We start from the raw sequence: 17,382 nt of genomic DNA, 5'->3' as shown, positions 1-17,382 counted from the left end.
CGCCACAGGAGTCGCTGGTGCGCGATGAGACAAGGAGATCCCTACCGACCAATCCCTCCCTAACCCGGACGACGCTAGGCCAATTGTGCGTCACCCCACGGACCTCCCGGTCGCGCCGGTTACGACAGAGCCTGGGCGCGAACCCAGGGACTCTGATGTCAAACTCTCTTTAGCAGTGATTTAGATCTGCAGCAGAGCACAGTCTTCTGCAGTAAGAGAGGTATGTGACATATATGGACATAAGTGAAGGCAGGGGCGAAATTAAGGCGTCCCCATGCTTCCCAACAGTTCCTCCATATATTACGACATTTTGTGACGTTTTTGTTAATATTGAACACAACATTTTTTTCTGGAGGCAACCCGAAGTTCGGAGCCGAAGTCTACGCACCTTCCTCGGTGATTGGTCAACAGCTGGGATTCTTCAATAAAGTCTTTATTGTCATTCAACGAGAGACAACTCGTTTTCCTGCAAATGAAAAATACTGCACCAAGCATCTTAGTTAGATGTAAAAGGTCTCCTCGGCAAAAATGTCAAAATTTCTTCAGTTATCTTAGATTCATTCAGACTATTTTGAGGTAGCGCATACTGGATACGGCGCCTCAAAATGGACAAACAGTACTATTGCCGCTTTTCCAAATTTTTTAAACTAAGATCTTTTAAGGGAGTATGAGCACACTTGTTCGGTTCGGCCAGCCACGTGGCTAGGCGCCAGCCGTACTGAGGCATGCAGACACCTTTAGTGATTTGGAGGACTCAGGCAGAGGCCAGTCTGAGACCCCCCACCCATGTTTAACACATTCATGGCTACTGAATGAAGAGCTGTTCTGAGCCATCTCTTTTAGGTGAACTATGCAGAATGAAAAGGCTAACTGAAAATACTTAAAATGCTCTTTACTAGTAACAACCTTTTCATTACCACATCACTTTTCATAGCTCAGGCAGTAGGAAGCTCTCTTCTCCATTTATATGCAGATGATACAGTCTTATACTCAGCTGGCCCCTCCCTGGATTTTGTGTTAAATGCTTTACAACAAAGCTTTCTTAGTGTCCAACAAGCTTTCTCTACCCTTAACCTTGTTCTGAACACCCAGAGCTTGAGGTAGTCACCTCATACAAGTACTTGGGAGTATGGCTAGATGGTACACTGTCCTTCTCTCAGCACATATCAAAGCTGCAGTCAAAGTTAAATCTAGACTTGGTTTCTTCTATCGTAATCACTCCTCCTTCGCCCCAGCTGCCAAACTAATCCTGATTCAGATGACCATCCTACCCATGCTAGATTACGGAGACATCATTTATAGATTGGCAGGTAAGGGTGCTCTCGAGCGGCTAGATGTTCTTTACCACTCGACCATCAGATTTGCCACCAATGCTCCTTATAGGATACATCACTGCACTGTATACTCCTCTGTAAACAGGTAATCTCTGTATAAATTAAATCAAATCGTATTGGTCACTGTTGTTTAAAGTGACTAGTGATACATTCATTACATCCAATTTTTAATTAATAATGTGGCTAGAGATTGAGTCAGTATGTTGCCAGCAGCCACTCAATGTTAGTGATGGCTGTTTAACAGTCGGATTGCCTTGAGATAGAAGCTGTTTTTCAGTCTCCCGGTCCCAGCTTTGATGCACCTGCACTGACCTTGCCTTCTGGATGATAGCGGAGTGAACAGGCAGTGGCTCGGGTGGTTGTTGTCCTTGATGATCGTTTTGGCCTTCCTGTGACAGCGGGTGGTGTAGGTGTCCTGGAGGGCAGGTAGTTTGCCCCCGGTGATGCTTTGTGCAGACCTCACTACCCTTTGGAGAGCCTTACGGTTGTGGGCGAAGCAGTTGCAGTATCAGGCGGTGATACAGCCCAGCAGGATGCTCTCGATTGTGCATCTGGGGGTGGCCCGTCAGAAAGTCCAGGACCCACTTGCATAGGGCGGGGTCAAGACCCAGGGTCTCGAGCTTAATGACGAGTTTGGAGGGTACTATGGTGTTAAATGCTGAGCTGTAATCGATGAACAGCATTCTTACATACGTAGGTATTCCTCTTGTCCAGATGGGTTAGGGCAGTGTGCAGTGTGATTGCGATTGCGTCGTCTGTGGACCTATTGGGGCGGTAAGCAAATTGGAATGGGTCTAGGGTGTCAGGTAGGGTGGAGGTGATATGATCCTTGACTAGTCTCTCAAAGCACTTCATGATGACGGAAGTGAGTGCTACGAGGCAGTAGTCGTTTAGCTCAGTTACCTTAGCTTTCTTGGGAACAGCAACAATGGTGGCCCTCTTGAAGCATGTGGGAACAGAAGACTGGGATAGGGAGAGATTGAATATGTCCATAAACACACCAGCCAGCTGGTCTGCGCATGCTCTGAGGACGTGGCTAGCGATGCTGTCTGGGCCGGCAGTCTTGCGAGGGTGAACACGTTTAAATGTTTTACTCACATTGGCTGCGGTGATGGAGAGCCCACAGATTTTGGTAGTGGGCCATGTCAGTGGCACTGTATTGTCCTCAAAGCAAGCAAAGAAGTTGTTTACTTTGTCTGGGAGCAAGACATCGGTATCCACGACAGGGCTGGTTTTATTTTTGTAATCCGTGATTGACTGTAGACCCTGGCACATACGTCTCGTGTCTGAGCCATTGAATTGCGACTCTACTTTGTCTCTATACTGACGCTTAGCTTGTTTGATTGCCTTGCGGAGGGAATAGCTACACAGTTTGTATTCGGTCATGTTTCCGGTTGCCTTGCCATGATTTAAAGCAGTGGTTCGCGCTTTCAATTTTGCGTGAATGCTGCCATCAATACACGGTTTCTGGTTTAATAGTCACCGTGGGTACAACATCACCGATGCACTTGCTAATGAACTCACATTGTCCCCGTCTGAACTGTGTGCGGGTGTGTGTGGACTATGTTAAGTCCTTAGTGATGTGGACGCCAAGGAATTTGAAGTTCTTGACCCGCTCCACAACAGCCCTGTTGATGAGGATGGGGGCGTGCTCTCCCCTATTTCTCATATAGTCCACAATCAGCTCCTTGGTCTTAATGATGTTGAGGGCGAGGTTGATGTCCGGGCACCACACTGCTAAGTCTCTGACCTCATCCTTGTAGGCGGACTCATCGTGGTCGGTGATCAGGCCTACCACCGCTGAGCAAATTTGATGATGGTGTTGGAGTTGTGCACGGCCACGCAGTTGTGGATGAATTAGGAGTACAGGAGGGGAATAAGCACACACCGTGTTGAGGGTCAGCATGGCGGAGGTGTTATTGCCTACCCTCACCACCTGGGGCCGACCAGTCAGGAAGTTCAGGATCCAGTTGCAAGGGAGGGGTTCAGTCCCAAAGGTCCCTAGCTTGCTGTTGAGCTTGGAGGGGACTATGGTGTTGAATGCTGAGCTGTAGTCTATGAACAGCATTCTCACAGGTGGGAGAGTGCAGTGTGAAGTACAATTGAGATTGCATCATCTTGGATCTGTTGGGGAGGTATTGAAATGGGAGAGGGTCTAGGGTGTCTGGGATGATGGTGTTGACGTGTGTCATGACCAGCCTTTCAAAGCACTTCATAATTACAGATGTGAGTAATACAGGGTGATAGTCATTTAGGCAGGTTACCTTGGAGATCTTGGGAACAGGGACAATGATGGTCAGCTTGAAACATGTTGGGATTACAGACGGGGACAATGTGAGATTGAGAATGTCTGTGAAGACACTTGCCACCTGGTCTGCGCATGTTTTGAGAACACTCCCTGGTATTCCTTCTGGGTAAGCGGTTTCTTGTTTGTTTATGGCCCCACACAGTTTGTTGAGCGCCAGAGTGGTGTTGGCTTGTGGAGGGATGTAGACAGCTGTGATGGTTATGGATGAGAACTCTTTTGGTCGATAAAAGGGTCTGCAGCTTACCATGAAGTATTCTTTATCAGTTGAGCAAAAGCTTGACATTTCCTTCACACTTGAAGCACCACACCAGTTGTTATTTATGAAAAAACACACTCCACCTTCTTTTGACTTCACCAAAGCCGATCCGCTGCATGGAGTATCCACCGAGTACTACGTGCATAGCGTCATCATCCAGCCACGTTTCCGTAAGACATTTAATATTGCAGCTTTTCAAATCTCTCTGATAGGATACTCTCAAATGAAGCTCATCCATCTTATTCTCGAGTGACTGGACATTTGCCTATAGAATGAAGGGGAGCTCTCGTTTTTTTCTTCGCCTCAATTTCAACGGGACTCTACCTCATCTCCTGCGGCTACTGCCTGTTGCGTTTTGGTAGTCCGTTGGACAAAGGAATACAATTAATTTGGAAATGCTTCTATGATTGTCATTCACTTTGAAAATGTAGAGTACAGGTTGTGTAGATCTGTAGGAAAAAACAAACTTAATCCCCTTTCAGACTGTGCAAATTGTGTGTAGACTTTCATTAGGCACTGTAGGTCCATTATAATTTCTACATATTCAACCTGTTTATAGCACTATCAAGTTAGGGATTCATGATGTATAAATTCAGGGCCGACACCCATACCTGATTTTTTCTTTGCAATATCGATCAATACCGACATTTTTCTTCTTCATTTTATCGACTTTTTAAACCATTCTAGCACAAATACAAACTGCAAACACAGTTTCTATGTTCATAAGGCCAATAAGAAAAAAATGTAAATTAGCTTGAATATTGGAAAGTGGAATGCATCAAAAAGGTATTGGAAAGTTCCAGAAATCATCAGGGAAGATCATCAGGTAATAATTATGTTTGTAGAACGAGCACAGTCCCTTCTAGAGTGTCCTGCGCGGCTTGTGCGCATCGTAGAAGGAAATTGTAGACAAGACATGTACGTTTTCCTGAGAGTCATAGCTTTCAGGAATGGGGTCTTAATAACTAATAGCCCCAACCATTCAAAAGCTAGAGCCAAATTCAGAGGAAGGAAACGGAAACTGAGAATTTTGCTAAATAGCGCACATAAACACTGTATTATTAAACTAATTATGCCAAGTTCACGAGGCCCACTGATGGTGTGAGGCCCCAGGTAATTTCATTAGTTGCCTAATGGTAAGTCTGCCACTGAGTGAAAGTGATGTAAAGGCAGAGGAGAAAGGGCATAAGGCTGTGATGCCGATCATTTAATTTGAGGATAACTGTTCGACAGCTCTTGGTCAGCAGTGGACGATTTCAGTCTCATCTAAAATGAAATAAAATTGTATTTGTCATGTTTTGTCAACAACAGGTGTAGACTAACAGTGAAATGCTTAGGGGCCCTTCCCAACAATGTGGAGAGAAAGAAAACATATAAATAAACGAAAAGTAATAGCATGCAATAATAAAAGTAATAATAAATACACGATTAGTAACGATAACTTGGCTATATACACGGGGTACCAGTACAGAGTCGATGTGCCTGGTAATGAAGTAACTGAGATTGATATGTACTGTACATATACAGTTGAAGTCGGAGGTTTACATACACCTTAGCCAAATACATTTATTTGGCTAAGGTGTTTTCACAATTCCTGACATTTAATCCTAGCAAATATTATCTGTCTTAGGTCAGTTAGGATCACCACTTTATTTTAAGAATGTGAAATGTCAGAATAATAGTAGAGAAAATTATTTATTTCAGCTTTTATTTCTTTCATCACATTCCCAGTGGGTCAGAAGTTTACATACACTCAATTAGTATTTGGTAGCATTGCCTTTAAATTGTTTAACTTGGGTCAAACGTTTCGGGTAGCCTTCCCCAAGCTTCCCACAATAAGTTGGGTGAATTTAGGCCGATTGCTCCTGACAGAGCTGGTGTAACTGAGTCAAGTTTGCAGGCCTCCTTGCTTGCACACGTTTTTCAGTTCTGCCCACACATTTTCTATAGGATTGAGGTCAGGGCTTTCTGATGGGCACTCCAATACCTTGACTTTGTTGTCCTTAAGCCATTTCACCACAACTTTGGAAGTATGCTTGGGGTCATTGTCCATTTGGAAGACCCATTTGCGACCAAGCTTCAACTTCCTGACACATGTCTTGAGATGTTGCTTTAATATATCCACATAATTTTCCTCCCTCATAATGCCATCTATTTGTGAAGTGCACCAGTCCCTCCAGCAGCAAAGCACCCCCACAACACATCTGCCACCCCCGTGCTTCACGGTTGGGATGGTGTTCTTCGGCTTGCAAGCCTCCCCCTTTTCCCTCCATTATGGCCAAACAGTTCTATTTTTGTTTCATCAGACCAGAGGACATTTCTCCAAAACGTACAATCTTGTCCCCATGTGCAGTTGCAAAACATAGTTGTTTTTTTACGGTGGTTTTGGAACAGTGGCGTCTTCCTTGCTGAATGGCCTTTCAGGTTATGTCGACAAAGACTTGTTTTACTGTGGATATAGATACTTTGTACCTGTTTCCTCCAGCATCTTCACAAGGCACTTTGCTGTTGTTCTGGGATTGACTTTGACTTTTCGCACGAAAGTACGTTCATCCCTAGGAGACAGAACACGTCTCCTCCCTGAGCGGTATAATGGCGGCTGCGTTGTCCCATGGTGTTTATACTTGCGTACTATTGCTTGTACAGATGAACGCGGTACCTTTAGTTGTTTAGAAATTGCTCCCAAGGATGAACCAGACTTGTGGAGGTCTACAATTATTTTTCTGAGGTCTTGGCTGATTTCTTTTGATTTTCCCATGATGTCAAGCAAAGAGGCACTGAGTTTGAAGGTAGGCCTTGAAATACATCCACAGGTACACCTCCAATTGACTCAAAGGATGTCAATTAGCCTATCAGAAGCTTCTAAAACCATGACATAATTTTCTGGAATTTTCCAAGCTGTTTAAAGGCACAGTCAACTTAGTGCATGTAAACTTTTGACCCACTGGAATTGGCATACAGTGAATTATAAGTGAAATAATCTGTCTGTAAACAATTATTGGAAAAATTACTTGTGTCATGCACAAAGTAGATGTCCTAACCCGAATGGCCAAAACTATAGTTTGTTAACAAGAAATGTGTGGAATGGTTGAAAAATTAGTTTTAATGACTCCAACCTAAGTGTATGTAAACTTCCGACTTCAACTGTTGCTAGGAATAAAGTGACTAGGCAACAGGATAGATAATAAACAGTAGCAGAAGCGTATATGATGAGTCAAAAAAAGTTAGTGCAAAAAGGGTCAATGCAGATAGTTTGCGTATCTATTTAGTTAACTATTTAACAAACTATTTAGCAGTCTTATGGCTTGAGGCTGTTCAGGGCCCTGTTGGTTCCAGACTTGTGCATCGGTACTGCTTGCCGTGCGGTAATCAGAGAGAACAGTCAATGACGTAGGGCTTTCTTGTGACACTGCCTGGTATAGAGGACCTGGATAGCAAGGAGTTCGGCCCCAGTGATGTACTGTGCCACACGCACTACCCTCTGTAGCGCCTTGTGGTTGGATGCCAAGCAGTGCCATACCAAGCGGTGATGCAGCCAGTCAAATTGCTCTCAATGGTGCAGCTGTAGAACTTTTTGAGGATCTGAGGGTGGATGACAAATCTTTTCAGCCTCAAGTGTGGCCAATAAATTGTGTTGGAATAAGAGCTTTACTATGTTTTTGGCTGTGATGAATGAAGAGGCATGCGTAATACAAGCATATGATACAGTAGTATAATGTATTGCCTTTGAATAGCACATATCCAAAGAGTAGCTTAATTCATGCATATCTCCTCTCAAGGCGCTACATAAAAAAGTAAGAAACAACAATTAATATACAGAGGTTCTTGAAATATTCTAAATTCCGACGAAATAAAAACATTTCAAACGGCCCTGGAGTCAACTTGATAACTAAAGACCATCAGCTCTTCACAGTTTTATCCCACATCCCTTCTCTGCTTCACTTTCCACAGATCAGTCTGTTGCTAGGCAACTGGTAAAATAAAGCAGAAAACCTCTGAAGTCAGATAGCCTCCTACCAATCACCCTCCACTTCATATTCACAGCATAGATATGGGCCTTTCGATTATTACATAGGAGTGGGAGGATTTGGAGGGGAGTGATTATGATGGCCTTTTTCACAAACAAGATAAAATTATATTTAGAAGAAATGTCTTTATAGATTGTTGAAGTCTATACACTTAATGGAATTCTCCTGCTTGTGGATAATGAAAATAGTTTGTGTTATCTTAAGTAACTATGTAATAGTTTTATGTGACAGGGTGCTACTTTTGCTCTGTCACATGGGGATACCTGGGTTGGGTCTGGAATAGCCTATCCTAATTCATTGTATTACTGGCAATGCTATTATAACACTGTAATAATACCCATCTAAGTACAGTGCAATTCAAGTGTAGGTGCACATGTACAACTATGCTAAACTCACAATATGCATTAAGCCTACTCTAACACCATAGATTTTTTTTTTTTGTAAATCATATACATAATAAATGTAATTGTGTAATAACACAAACAGGTATTGTTGCAAGTACACCTATAGGGCCTGTGTAGTTATAGTAACGACCGGTAGGTCAGGGAAGCGAACCGGGGGTCGCTGGGGTGAAAGGCAAACACCCTACGCATCGCGCAAATATAATTATTTATTTGATGGGAATTGTAACGTGACTCATATAGCGAGGATCGCTACAATATCATCAAATGTAATTTCCCTCCAATTATCCGAGGTGATTAGAAAAAATGTATTGCTCAGAAAATGTCTGCATACATTGTGGATAAATATAATAAAATATGGAATGTAACCATCTGTATCAACAACCTGCACCCTGTGAGTTTACAATCTGGCTTCCAGTATGTGAACATCGGTGCAGTTACGTTAAAAATGAATGTCAATCAAACATAATGAGCCAATCCCCGTTATAGGGGTGGGAGCTCCAATTGCCAATGAACCTGTGTGATTGACTTTGAAAGTCCATAGCGCAGCACACTGTGCCAATCGCAGCAAATATTTCACAGCTCAATATGTAGATAAATTATTAAGAAATCTAAAGACCATGCGAGGAAGTAGCGATAACACATACCTACATTTACTCCAACCGTCACAATCCCGAAAGGAGGCATTTGGGAAATTTTTATTAAGAACGTGATTCATTCGTAAAATAGAGGATTTGACAGAGGGAAAGCTATACTAACCTTGTGGGGGTTTTATGAAAAGGTATCATACGACCTGCTCAACAAGGTAGGTAATTTTTTAAACAAGTGATTATGCATGTGCATGTTCTCTACGCTATGCAGAAGGCTCGTTACATCATATTACTGTACGGGTCCAGTGCTGTAGTCTACTGTACTGTATCTGCATTGTGGAGGAGAAACTACACCTACTGAATTAGGCAGATTATGTATATTCAAGTAAACACTTGTTTTTAGTAAAGCGAGTGTCTTGGCTCAGTTGTTTATTTAATATTTACTCTGAGCCGATACAATGATATCCAACTTCAAGGAATTACACTAGCTTCAACACAAACTCCAGCAACGCTTTATTTGCATATGAGGGTTGTCATCAATCGTGAAGGGCCAGTTTACATTGGTTACATTGCAGGTCACATTGTTGCATGTAAACATCACCAGCTTTTAGACAGCTTGCTTATGTGCCCGGAGCGGAGCCTCCAATGAATAGATATATACTAGAGTGGATGCCTATACAGACTTGACCTCATCCCTACTATGCCAAATTATATGATTTCTGAAGTCCATCCATTCTGACTCTAAAAACACCATTCACAGTGCTGTGTAAAGCTGCTGATGCCTTACATTATGTCAACGAGACTGACTAATGAGGGAGTTACATATGAGGGGAACAAAATAATATAATTCACCAGGCTGTATTCCAGTAGGGTGAGGCTGTGAAAGGATTGATTGGAAAGCACTCTGTCATCTTATACATGTATCATCCGCTTTGTGTATATTTTGTGTTTGGCAGCTCTCGACTATCACTACTAGCACTTTTGTACTAGTACAGTTGAGACTTAAGAGCACATGTACATAACTCCTGTACTGGATGGACTTCTTGCCTTCACGCCTCATAAACTTCCAGAACAAAATATTTGCCCTGGAAAACCCACCCCAAGCTCTCAGCCGAATACCAATGATCATATCAAATGTTTTTGTGCTATAAGTGATCTAACTTTTTTTGCCGTTGTAAGAAATCTATTTTTCACATTAGACAATGATATTTTATGCTAGCTGACCTAAGCTATTTGTTTCTTATGGAGGGGAGGGGTTCTCCATGTCCTTGCCAGCTCAGTTGGGCTGAGACACCACTCTCACAGGCCAGAGCTGAAATCAAAAGGCAATGTATTGAATTATTACCAGTAAAACAATATCCGGTGACACAAGTTGTTTTACTTATGTTATTGGTACTCACAGAACTGGATATGGTATCTTTTTAGACCTTAGAAAAACGGACCCTTATTTGGAAAATGTGTCAGCTACTAAAGCCTCTCAGGTACCAATGTGTAAGATAGTGGACCCTAGGCGGTCTTGTCAGGGGGTGCGAATCATTATGAGTCAGATGAAATCTGAAACTCGTCTCCTTCCTGAACGGTATGACGGTTGCGTGGTCCCATGGTGTTTATACTTGCGTACTATTGTTTGTACAGATGAACGTGGTACCTTCAGATGTTTGGAAATTGCTCCCAAGGATGAACCAGACTTGTGGAGGTCTACAATTTTTTTCTTCTGATGTCTTGGCTGATTTCTTTTGATTTTCCCATGATGTCAAGCCAAAAGGCACTGAGTTTGAAGGTAGGCCTTGAAATACAGTGCCTTGCGAAAGTATTCGGCCCCCTTGAACTTTGCGACCTTTTGCCACATTTCAGGCTTCAAACATAAAGACATAAAACTGTATTTTTTTGTGAAGAATCAACAACAAGAGTGACACAATCATAAAGTGGAACGACATTTATTGGATATTTCAAACTTTTTTAACAAATCAAAAACTGAAAAATTGGGCGTGCAAAATTATTCAGCCCCTTTACTTTCAGTGCAGCAAACTCTCTCCAGAAGTTCAGTGAGGATCTCTGAATGATCCAATGTTGACCTAAATGACTAATGATGATAAATACAATCCACCTGTGTGTAATCAAGTCTCCGTATAAATGCACCTGCACTGTGATAGTCTCAGAGGTCCGTTAAAAGCGCAGAGAGCATCATGAAGAACAAGGAACACACCAGGTAGGTCCGAGATACTGTTGTGAAGAAGTTTAAAGACGGATTTGGATACAAAAATATTTCCCAAGCTTTAAACATCCCAAGGAGCACTGTGCAAGCGATAATATTGAAATGGAAGGAGTATCAGACCACTGCAAATCTACCAAGACCTGGCCGTCCCTCTAAACTTTCAGCTCATACAAGGAGAAGACTGATCAGAGATGCAGCCAAGAGGCCCATGATCACTCTGGATGAACTGCAGAGATCTACAGCTGAGGTGGGAGACTCTGTCCATAGGACAACAATCAGTCGTATATTGCACAAATCTGGCCTTTATGGAAGAGTGGCAAGAAGAAAGCCATTATCCATAAAAAGTGTCATTTAAAGTTTGCCACAAGCCACCTGGGAGACACACCAAACATGTGGAAGAAGGTGCTCTGGTCAGATGAAACCAAAATTGAACTTTTTGGCAACAATGCAAAACGTTATGTTTGGCGTAAAAGCAACACAGCTCATCACCCTGAACACACCATCCCCACTGTCAAACATGGTGGTGGCAGCATCATGGTTTGGGCCTGCTTTTCTTCAGCAGGGACAGGGAAGATGGTTAAAATTGATGGGAAGATGTATGGAGCCAAATACAGGACCATTCTGGAAGAAAACCTGATGGAGTCTGCAAAAGACCTGAGACTGGGACGGAGATTTGTCTTCCAACAAGACAATGATCCAAAACATAAAGCAAAATCTACAATGGAATGGTTCAAAAATAAACATATCCAGGTGTTAGAATGGCCAAGTCAAAGTCCAGACCTGAATCCAATCGAGAATCTGTGGAAAGAACTGAAAACTGCTGTTCACAAATGCTCTCCATCCAACCTCACTGAGCTCGAGCTGTTTTGCAAGGAGGAATGGGAAAAAATGTCAGTCTCTCGATCTGCAAAACTGATAGAGACATACCCCAAGCGACTTACAGCTGCAATCGCAGCAAAAGGTGGCGCTACAAAGTATTAACTTAAGGGGGCTGAATAATTTTGCACGCCCAATTTTTCAGTTTTTAATTTGTTAAAAAAGTTTGAAATAGCCAATAAATGTCGTTCCACTTCATGATTGTGTCCCACTTGTTGTTGATTCTTCACAAAAAAATACAGTTTTATATCTTTATGTTTGAAGCCTGAAATGTGGCAAAAGGTCGCAAAGTTCAAGGGGGCCGAATACTTTCGCAAGGCACTGTACATCCACAGGTAGACCTCCAATTGACTCAAATGATGTCAATTAGCCTATCAGAAGCTTCTAAAGCCATGACATCATTTTCTGGAATTTTCCAAGCTGTTGAAAGGCACAGTCAACTTAGTGTACGTAAACTTCTGATCCACTGGAATTGTGATACAGTGAATTATAAGTGTAATAATCTGTCTGTTAACAGTTGTTGGAAAAATTACTTGTGTCATGCACAAAGTAGATGTCCTAACTGACTTGCCAAAACTATAGTTTGTTAACAAGAAATTTGTGGAGTGGTTGAAAACTAGTTTTAATGACTCTAACATAAGTGTATGTAATCTTCTGACTTCAACTGTATACTTAGTAGCCTAAATTTAAACAATGTTAACAGTTCTAATAGCTTGTGAAATTTTGTATAACAATTCATGTTTGTAATCGCTAGCATCATGAACAAGCGTTTGCAAACATTTAGAATCTGTGTTTTGTGCTAATGCTGGGTTCACGTACTTGTCGGAACCAGGAAATTCGAAAATGTTCGATTTGCTAACTGGTTGAACATGGCACGTGTATAATGCTGCGTTCACTTCATGTCGGATTCTTGGGACCTCCAAGTTAAATATAACTGAAGTTATTTGCGTAGACTAGAGCTTCCTATGGGTTGATTCTGATACGTCTCAAGTGGGAACCTCAGAATCCGACTCCTCCGCCTAGGTAAGCAAGTCGGACATTTCTGAGTTTTCTGACTTGACGTGAACAAGGCATTATGCTGGGGATAGCGAAGTGAGATGTCCCACGTGACGGGCACTCTACAGTGCACATGGTAGTGTAGAGGTTTATGCCACGTTCACGTCATATCGGCAACTCTGGCATTTCCAACTTGTTAACTTAGGCGGAAGTGTCGCATTCCGAGTTTCCCACTTGCGAGGAATCAGAATAAACCAATAGGAAACTCTACACAAATAACTAACGCTTATTTGAACTCAGAGGTCCTGAGTGTCCAAAATGACATGAACACAGCATTATAAGGACAAACAGAGAAACGCTTTTTATTTTTGATATTCAGACAGTTAGAAAATAGGTTTGGGATGTACTACCCATGCATAATCTGTAATGACATTCCTAATTACATTGCAAAGCCTGTTCAAACTAGAAGCACTCTGGGTTAAGTTCCAGCTACTTCCAATCAAATCCAATTAACCTTTCCCTAATGCACAAACAAATCATGAAATAAAATAGGGCCAATTATTGTTTGGTGAAAAAAAAACAGTTGTAAAATGTAATACAATCTTCAATAAGCAAGCAGTGCAGGTCAATAACATTAACCTGATACCTCACCAAATAATGAATGTCCATTCTTCATTTCATACATTGAACATGTTTTGATATTTTTTATTTGTATTTATTTAACCTTTATTTAACTACTCAAGTCAGTTAAAGAACAAATTATTTACAATGGATGGCCTACCCCGGACGACGCTTGGCCAATTGTGTGCCGCCCTATGAGACTCCCAATCACAGCCAGATGTGATGCAGCCTGGATATTATCTTTTTCCATTAGTGCCCCAAGGAGTGTACAGTATTAGGATAGCCTGTTGAGCTCTGTATATTCCAATTAGTATGATCTGAAATACATTAATCAGGTTATGTAATGCTAAATGCTATTCCATTACTGCCTTGTCAATAATGACTGACAGAGTACCATGACTTGAATGGTTTGGCTTTGGGCATTATTACTGCACACTTCTTGTTCCTTATATAGAGAACAAGCACTTGTTCCTTATTTAGAGAACAATCATAAAAACAGCATAATCATTCTGATTGTGTCGTGAAATTTTAAGGCTATTTTCACTGTTGGCTTTATTTTCTGCTGGCGCTAAGGAGGCGCAATTGTCGAAGGCACATTAGCTTGCAATTACGTCATGCAAAACTTGGCGCACTGGCCCTTTCCAGCGCTACCGCCAGGTTCGGCAATACACCTGTCTAACATCAGCTTTCTTGTGCTGAGGTGGGAGGGGTGGCAATATTTGAGGTGTGTCCTTAAAAACAAGAGGAAGTGACAATTACATGCAGCGCTAATTGGAAGTTAAGACACACAATAAGCAGTTCTTAGTAACGCAGTTGATAATGGCATGGAAGGAGAGATGTGCCTTTTGCATTGTGAATCTCATATTTACCCACTGGTCAAAAACTGGTTGAATCAATGTGGTTTGCACGTTATTTCAACAAAAACACAATGTGATGTTGTACGGAGGAGACCAAGGCGCAGCGTAAGATGAATACATATTTTAATGAAGACGAAGAACACTTAAACTATACAAAACAAACAGAACATGAAGCTATAATAATACTAGTGCAGACACAGGCAACTAGACAGACTATATCCCACAAAATACCCAAAGAAGATGGCTGCCTAAATATGGTTCCCAATTAGAGACAATGATAAACAGCTGCCTCTACTTGAGAACCAATCTAGGCAACCATAGACAAACAAACACCTAGATAGTAAACGACCCCATAAACCTACAAAACACCATAGACAGTACAAAAACACATACATCACCCATGTCACACCCTGACCTAACCAAAACAATAAAGAAAACAAAGAATACTAAGGTCAGGGCGTGACAGTACCCCCCCAAAGATGTGGACTCCCGGCCGCACACCTAAACCTATATGGGAGGGTGTGGGTGGGCATGACTCCAAGGTTGCGGTTCTGGCACAGGACGTGGACCCCGCTCCACTTCACCCTTAATGTCTCTGGAGCGGGAACCCTCACCGCCGACCACGGACTAAAGGACGCCACTGGACTGATGGTCGAGTCTGGAGTGAGTGGCGGACTGGAGGGAGACTCTGGCGGACCCGGACTGGATGGAGACTGGCGGATCCGGACTGGAGGGAGACTCTGGCGGATCGGTAGGTTCCGGACTGCGACCCGTCGTGGTAGGTTCCGGACTGTAGACTATTGCCGGACGCTCTGGACTGGGTACTGTTGCCGGATGCTCTGGACTGGGTACTGTTGCCGGACGCTCTGGACTGGGTACTGTTGCCGGATGCTCTGGACTGGGTATTGTTGCCGGACGCTCTGGACTGGGGAGGCGCACTGTAGGCCTGATGCGTGGTGCCGGTACTGGGCCGAGGACATGCACCTCAGGGCGAGGAGGAGGAACAGGGCGTGCTGGACTGCCGAGGAGCACTATAGGCCTGGTGCGTGGTGCCGGCACTGGTGGTACCAGGCTGGGGACACGCACCTCAGGGCGAGTGCGAGGAGCAGGAACAGGAAGTACTGGACCTTGGAGGCGCACTGGTGGCCTGGTGCGTGGTGGGGGTACCGGGCTGGGGACACGCACCTCAGGGTGAGTGCGGGGAGGAGGAACAGGAAGTACTGGACCTTGGAGGCGCACTGGTGGCCTGGTGCGTGGTGGGGGTACCGGGCTGGGGACACGCACCTCAGGGCGAGTGCAGGGAGGAGGAACAGGATGTACTGGGCTGTGGAGGCATACTGGAGGTCTGGTGCGTGGTGTTGGCACTGGTGGTACTGGATAGACCGGACCGTGAAGACGCACTGGAGGTCTCGAGCTAATGGCCTGCACAACCCGTCCTGGCTGGATGGAGGCTCTAGCTCGGCACAGGATGCACTGGTCTGTGCAGACATACGGGTGACACAGTGCGCAACGCCGGAGCATGATATTCTGGCCCGAGGAGACACACTGGCTGTCTGGAGAGCAGGGCTGGCACCATCTGCCCTGGCTAGATCCTTACCCTAGCCCGGCAGATGCGGGGAGCTGGGATGTAGCGCACCGGGCTAAGCATGCGTACTAGGGACACCGTGCTCTCCACCGCATAACATGGTGCCTGACCAGTACGACGCCCGCCACGGTAAGCACGAGGAGTTGGCTCAGGTCTCCTACCTGACTTAGCCAAACTCCTCGTGTGCTCCCCCCCAAAAATGTATTGGGGCTGCCTCTCGGGCTTCCATGCTAGCCTTTTACCCATATACTGTACCGTCGCCGTTCCTCCTGTGCTCTCTCCACCTGCTTCCATGGCAGGGTCTTGTCCCCTGCCATTACCTCCTCCCAGGTCCAGGATGTTTTACCGTCCAGTATTTCGTCCCGAGTCCTCGATTCCACAAAGCGCTGTTCCTCCTTATCACGCTGCTTGGTCCTTTTATGGTGGGTTATTGTCACGTTCGTTGTACAGAGGAGACCAAGGCGCAGCGTAAGATGAATACAAACTTTAATGAAGAACACTTAAACTATACAACTCTTCTTCTTCTGCTTCTGCTGCTTCTGCTGCTTCTGCTGCTTCTGCTGCTTCTGCTGCTTCTGCTGCTTCTGCTGCTTCTGCTGCTTCTGCTGCTTCTGCTGCTTCTGACGACACAAGCAACTAGACATAGACAATAACCCACGAAATACCCAAAGAAGATGGCTGCCTAAATATGGTTCCCAATTAGAGACAACAATAAACAGCTGCCTCTAATTGAGAACCAATCTAGGCAACCATAGACATACATAAACACCTAGATAGTAAACGACCCCATAAAACAAAGAATACTAAGGTCAGGGCGTGACAGAATCAACATGGAAAACTGATTGGATTTGCAAAAATTAATCAACATAAGGGAATTTAGTAGTTTTTTTAATCCAATTTTTAACCTTAAATCCAATGACATGGTGACATTTGTTGTTGATTTCACGTTAGTTGACAAATCAATCTAATTTAAATCAGAATTTGACGTATAAATGAAGTCTGTGCCCAGTGAGTAGAAACATAAACAAGATTGGTTTCCCATAATTTCGTTTAATTTGATTAAAAACCAAGCTTAGGTAGGGTAGGGTCGCATAGGTGCATTGTTTTATCCTGGCCATTAGCAAAAAGTAGTCTATACATAAAGGGGTTTTAAATGATCTACTGAGAGTGCTTTTACATTTTATTCACAATTCACATACCTGCACTTTGCTTGTGCATAGGCTATCCATTCCCATTTCAGAGTGGCCCTTGTCTGATTACCAAAGACAAGCTCCTCCAAACTATTAAGTCCTCCCTATAATACCATAAATGCCAG

The sequence above is a fragment of the Oncorhynchus mykiss genome, chromosome 30, assembly GCF_013265735.2.
Source record: "Oncorhynchus mykiss isolate Arlee chromosome 30, USDA_OmykA_1.1, whole genome shotgun sequence".
Lineage (NCBI taxonomy): Eukaryota > Metazoa > Chordata > Actinopteri > Salmoniformes > Salmonidae > Oncorhynchus > Oncorhynchus mykiss.
The sequence above is the reverse complement of the archived record's forward strand: the minus strand, read 5'-3'. Positions refer to the sequence as shown.